This window comes from Melopsittacus undulatus, chromosome 4 (assembly GCF_012275295.1).
Source record: "Melopsittacus undulatus isolate bMelUnd1 chromosome 4, bMelUnd1.mat.Z, whole genome shotgun sequence".
Classification (NCBI taxonomy): domain Eukaryota; kingdom Metazoa; phylum Chordata; class Aves; order Psittaciformes; family Psittaculidae; genus Melopsittacus; species Melopsittacus undulatus.
The window spans coordinates 11,026,479-11,033,434 of record NC_047530.1 but is presented as its reverse complement, the minus strand read 5'-3'; positions in this window follow the sequence as shown (position 1 = coordinate 11,033,434).

The window sequence follows — 6,956 nt, the reverse complement described above, 5'->3', positions numbered from 1 at the left end:
AGTGACACCGCCCGTGCCTGTGACGTCGTGGGTGCGTAGAACTTCCACGCCGCTGACTGGCAGACAGGGGCCTGCATGTAAAGTGATCAAACAATTAATTACACACAGGAGCTGCACATTATGATTGCTGATTTTGGAAAACCTAACTGATTTCAGGTTTAAGACTGCAACGTTAAAATAGAAAGCCACACAAACTTCCTTCTCCTTTCAGGACAGGCTTACCTTTTCAATGACAATCATCTTCTTGCCCTTAATCTGCATCACCCCAGATGCATAAGGCAGCACTCAGTCAAGACGAGTGCTTTATACATGCACGTATAAAGGCCACTTACTAATCACCACATCACCCTGCCTCTCTCCAAATACTGACACAGCTTTCCTATGTAAGATGAACAGTTTATTCCATATAAAGAAGTACATTCACATTTATTCAATTACCCTACTTAATACAAATGAATCACTTCTTTGCAAAAGAAATGTATGTTTAACTGTTCCCTCAAAGCCAAACTGAACCAGATTACGTGGTAACTCTGCAAGGAAAAGAATTCTTGTCCTCACTCAGTCCGTACGTAAGATGTTTAGATACCAGCAGAGGGCCACACACACCGTTCAGGCTAGCCCCTGACACTAGTCACTCACCCCCACGCAAGACTCATCAGATGCTTCCTCCTGCCCCTCAGGACAGAGTCCATCTTCCTCCCACTCTTCATTTGGATCTTCCTGCCAAACGCTGCTGCCCAGCCCTCCCCTCCTCCACAAGCACCAGTCCAGCCTCACTGCCCAAAGCTCAGCCACAAGGCACTCCACTGGACCTTCTTCACATTTGAGCCAGACCATAATGACCTATGGCTTAAAGGTAATGCAGCACCCACATAGAAGACGGTAGCTTTAAGCTGTGAATCTATTTTGGATGAAGAACAGCGGGAGACTATCAGCCTCAATGCACTGGAGCGACTCCCACTCCTATTTCCCTTCAGTTCTCAGAGCAGAAGCAGATAAGTTTGACATTTAAAAAAGTCCCCACCCCACTCTGCATTGCCACAGATCCTTCCCACTGAAAGCCTGAAAAGAGAACAAAACGTTTGCTTTCACTTCAGCAAGTACAATGACAGGTTATCAATAACATAACAAGAGCAAAATTCTTGACAGGAAGGAAAAATCTCTTTACCGTATCTTTAGCAGCTTCAGTGCATGAGATAAAGAGTTCATGCGTCCCGAGTTCACCAAACCGAGTTACCTTGGTGTACTGTTAAAAAAAGTCCACATGGTCCACTCGGGAAGTTTTCTAGTAATTGTTTTTTAAAAGTAATTATTTCTGTTCTCATGGTATATAGCATCTGTCAATCCTAAACACATAATTTCTTTCCTTCAACAGAAACAGTTCATAAGTTCGCAACTTTATGTGGTAACTGCAGATTGCTGCATCTGCATCATTGAAAACAGCCACTACCATTCAGAGCTTATCTGTAAAGATGATAAAATCAGGGTGTCGGAGGTATGTCCCATACAAACAGCAGCCCCAACTCCTGAAAAGATTATACTTTAAAGGATGTTTACAGCTCTAAATTTTTGAGGAAAACGCAATTGTTTTTAAATATGCAACAATGCACAACCTAAAATTATTCTGGTATTTGACAGACGTTTTCTCCCTCTAGCCAATGCAGATGTATTCCAGGTTAAAAACCTAACCCCCAAATCCATGTTGTCTTCACATTAGGGGGAGAGTAAAAGAAAGAGGGAGGATGGTACTAAACTACCTCTGCACATGAGGCTTCAAATAAAATGTTAAAGTCTGCTTAGCAGTTTGCTTCCAACTCTAGGTGCTCTAAACCATCCTCGGAAACCAAGACATCCCCCAAACTCACTAAGGGTTACAGCTGCCGTGAGCAACTGGTTCCTGAAACTAGACAGATGCCCCTGTTCCAGGGAGCTGTAAAGGCAGCAGGCACAAAGCCAACACACGTCAAACACAGACAACCACGAAGCAGAGTAACTAGGTCTGATCGTTCCTAATATACATGATCCTGTCCAATTTTGGGGTAAAAATGCAAAGGCTATTTTACCACAGATTCAGTATTGTCCATTTGGAGTGGGCCAACTGGTACGTTAGTTCCATTAGTCCAGTTACTGAATTGTTGATTTATTTCTATGGGATTTCCCCATTTTTCCCATTCTTTCCTTGCTCTCTTCCACATATAACCCCCTTCACAAAGTAAATTTCCTATTGGTTTTACACCATTTTCTAAATTTTGCCAACAACTTTTTCCGATTATACCCGTTTGCAAGATCCATTGTTGTCTCCTTTTGTTTCCTTTTCGATTTTTCCAGATTGCAGGGTCGCTTATATTACTCTCCATTGCCTCCTAGGCCCATCTCTTTCCCTGGTTAGTTCCCCCACAAACATAGCAGTTAGTTACATTCAATGCTTTAGCTATATTTTCAGCAAGATTTACAAAGAGATTTTTAGCAACTGTGAGAATTTCATATTGGACTCCAGTTTCCATTTTATTATAGAAGGAATTGAATAATAAATGAAGTTGTATTGACTCTCTATATTTTTCTTTGATCTTAATACCAATAATCACACCTGGGTCTTCCCCAGTTCCATATATCTTAAGTCCAATTTTAGTTACTTGCTTCTGTTTCCAATTTTTCAAATCTATGAGAGTTAAATTTATTGGATTGCAGGCACAGGTTGTACAGTTATTGTTTGTTTGCATTCTTGCTATTGAAGCTTGTAAAGTCTTACATTAATAATCACATCCCCAGTCTGCAGTATCCCAGCATACACAAGACCATCCTTTTCCTCCACAGAGGTGTGATGACTGATACCTAGCTGTTTGATTAGGTACATAATCAGGATTTATATGACATTGGTATCCACCTGGGCAAATATATTTTGGTTGGCTACTATAGTACCGCCTCCACTCTAAACTTCCACGATTAGTATCTAAATCATCATCTATAATATCACATGCATCAAAAATCATTGGCGATGAGGTACTTAAATTGGTTATAACTTCACTTATTCCAATTAATCTCTCTTCTTCTGAATTTGTTCTCATTTCTACCCAATACAAGGTTGGAAGTTCCTTTGGATCATAACACACAGTTTTGCTTGTTTTTCCTGACACAATTCATACTGGGTTTGATTATATATGCAACTGCCTATCTTTGTTCCTTTGCATTCATAAACAGTGTGATATACCAAGGTTTTAGAGGTTATCCTCCCTCGTTTAGCTGTGGTAATACATTCACTACAGTTGTTGTGAATGTTTTTAAAAGCCACGGCATTTTCCCATATGGTTCCTATCAGAACCGACACCAAAAGAGGTCCGGTCAGGATCATAGTGCTCAGCGGTCACAGCCCCAGGGGTTGCAGCCCTCGGCAGACCTTTTCAGCTGCAGCACTGATTCCCTCCGGTCTTGCCCTCTCTGGTAGGTTAAAGGTATATTCCCCGTCGGCTACTATGGCAGTAGTATTTGACCCACAACAACTGTTCCAACGAAGTGGTAATTTCACACCGAATGCAAAAAGAACTGTAACTGATTTCTCAAAAATTGTTCATGGTCTCCCCTATGAGTAATAATATACTTCAAACAATTGGGACACTTGGCTCTAATATACAAATTGCAGTGTTTGCACATAGGAGGACATGGACTAGTACTGGCCCTTCTCCTATGGTTTCTTAAAATAATTTCAACTATATCTTCATTTCCCATACCAGATTTACAGGAGTCAATATGAATTCCCTCAGTTACTTATCCAAGTCCTCTAGAGGGTCAGCTTGGCGTCTCTGGGTTCAGTCACAACTTTCCATTCTTTTATGGGTCCTTTTACTCGAGACGCATGTGTCCACCTTTTGTCAGCAGTTCTTATCGCCGTTTCTGTAGTTAAAAGAACAAGAAATGGTCCCTCCCAACGAGGCGATAAACTCTCTTCTTTTCAACTTTTTATTAGTATCCTGTCACTCTAGTTCTAATTCATTCACCGGAGCCGCCCCATGGGCCTCCCCCCAGGGCAGTCTCACTTCCAGAGTCCAGACTCCCCATAGCACACACACAGATCCGGTTCCACAGAAGAGCCTACTCCCCCACCTCTGCTCAACATTCCTTCTCCACCAGTTTCAAAGCAACCACTTTCTTTTTATACACTTTCCACATTTCCTCCTTTACTCCCGGTCCACATTTATCCAACAGCCCTTCAGTCCCATCTGTCAACATGTCTGTTTCCACTTGTTTGCCTACCCCGGCACCCATCCCATGCTCAAACACAGGAGCTGCTCGAGCTACCCTCCTTTCCCTTTGGTCTTCCTTATCTTTAAACATCTTTCCCTAGTATCACGATCTGAACAACATCTCTTCAGCTTAGCTTTGAATTTTTCCTGTCCTTTTCCAAAGCCAAAATTAAGGGATCAGGAAGAGGTATATGAATTTTGCACTCTGTCACATCTGCATACATTACTTCATTCCATTTTCATTGCCACCTCAAAAACAACATTAATTATGACAATGTATCATAATTCAAAGTTCCATTTTAGGCCATTTTTCCTGATCTTCTAAAGTGTGTGAAGGTCAGCATTGGTTACAATATTTTACCAACCTTTTCTTGTTTACAGAGGCCCCAGAAGACCCTCTCAGTTCTTTCCAATGTGCCAAAATGTAACCCAATGGGCTTTTCTTCAGAATTTCCTTGTTTTGACCGGCTCCCATTTCAGCCAATCTTTTACAAATCTCAATAGCTTCTCTTCCTCAGTGCTCTGCAAATGCACTTATGAAAATGAGAGCACCTACAGACAAGTTGCATGATATTCTTAAGGGGATCAGTACAATAATATCTCTGGGTTCTGCAGATCAGCTCCCCTGTTGTTAGATCATAGTTTTGGTTACAGCAAAATTTCCTTTGCAATCATGCCTCTTCAAATTTTCTTTGATACTTTTTTACGAACCCTTTCCCAGTTTTCCTTTTTACCCTCCCAGAGGTCCTCCAGAACTTTTGTGGCTTTTTCCACAAAATAATAATTTTATTTCTGTTCTCAGAGAATTACCGATTGGTTATCTATAATTCCCGACCCGCCAGTGTTTCATAAGAAACCCCGAGCAATATCTGCCCCACTGGCACTCTGCATGTCTGTAAAAGTGGAATCTGCACCGAGAGCACTGCCACAGTATCCAAGCAAAAATGCTACACGTCGCATACAGCTACACTCTCACAAGGCACACCGGGATTTTCTGAGCTACTTAATGGCTGTACACACACAAGAAGATATACAGGACAGAAAAACGCAGCGAGAGGGGCAGCCGGACACTCCCCCTCCCCCCTTTTCTAAGCTGCTCACCCAGACAGGACACAGAGGTTTACACAGAAAGGAGAGCGGGAGGGGCAGCCAGGCCCCACCGCTCACAGACAGGACACACAGGTTTACACAGAAAGGAGAGCGGGAGGGGCAGCCAGGCCCCACCGCTCACAGACAGGACACACAGGTTTACACAGAAAGGAGAGCGGGAGGGGCAGCCAGGCCCCACCGCTCACAGACAGGACACACAGGACCAAAAAATACAGACGCTTCGTCCGTCTCCGGCCGCTCTCCTCGCGGAGACCGCGGACTAGGACTCCACATTCACTTCGTAGCTCTGCTACGTCTCAGTCACACAGAAACACAGCGTACCAGGTTCAAACTTAAGCAGAGGAAGTTTAGATTGGATATAAGGAAGAAGGTCTTTATTGTAAGGGTGGTGAGGCACTGGAATGGGTTGCCCAGGGAAGTTGTGAATGCTCCATCCCTGGCGGTGTTCAAGGCCAGGGTGGACAGGGCCTTGGGTGACATGGTTTAGCATAAGGGAGTTGGGGGAGCGAAGGGGGGCAGTGAATGAACGAGCTGTGTGTGGACTTCATTTAAACCACGACACTGCCACAAAACCAGTAACCGCCAGGCCGCCGCACACTTGCCGCCGCTGGGCCTCAGGAAGAGCGCACTGCACCTGCTCCGCTCCCCCTCCCGCTCCCCAAATGGCGCCGATCCCTGTTCTCCCGTTCCCGCCTTCCCCCCCCCCCCCCCCCCCCAGGGAAAGCGGCGGCCTCGGAGCGCTACAGAAATAAATTCCTTTATTTGCATCAGGCTCCTGTGTAAAACGCGACAGTAACGGAGGTGGGGGACGGGGCGGGTACCAAGGTCTCTGCTTTACCAGTGCTTCCGGGGGAAAGTGTGAAATATACAGGAATGATTCGTGTCAGGAATTTAGGCGTCCTTGTCCCCATTGCACTTGGTGTGAAACCAGCCCTCCTTTGTGACCGTGATTATCATAAGTACTCCTGTCAATAAGGAGAAACAAAGGGGATAATCTCTCCTAATCAATCGCTTTGTTTTTCAAAGGGGACTTCCGTTTAACGGTTTGATTGGCCTAAGGAGATTAGATAACCAAGAGATACATTTTGTTACAGGATGTTGCAAACTTGGGTACTAGGCAAATAACCATATAAGGTATAGAACAAAATGTTAAGACTACGCTAAGCTTGTAAGCATTTTTCTGTTAATACATTACTAAGAAAATTCAACAACGTCTTCACTGGAGAAAGACCCCAGCAAACAAGAAAAGAACAAAGGAAAGGGGCCACGTCGACTTTCGGGTAAAGAATACAACAGGATTGGCTAAAACCCAAGACTCAGAAGTATAAGAGACTATACTCCAAAGATCCCGGTGTGCGTTGCTGGTGGAGCGGAGACTCCCCTGCGCACCCAGCGCTGTTTTGCTTATTGCCTCTTTTAAATTTCTAATCAATTGTAAATAAAATCGATTGGGACAAAACCCGGTTTTTGGTAAATTCTTATAACAAAATGAAAGGGAAAAGGCTCTTTTTCCTCACAGCGAGCCCGTGCTTCCTTGCGAGCTGGTGGAGCCGTGTGTTCCATACCGATGAGCATGCACAGCCAGCAAGCAACGTTACAGTACCGTAC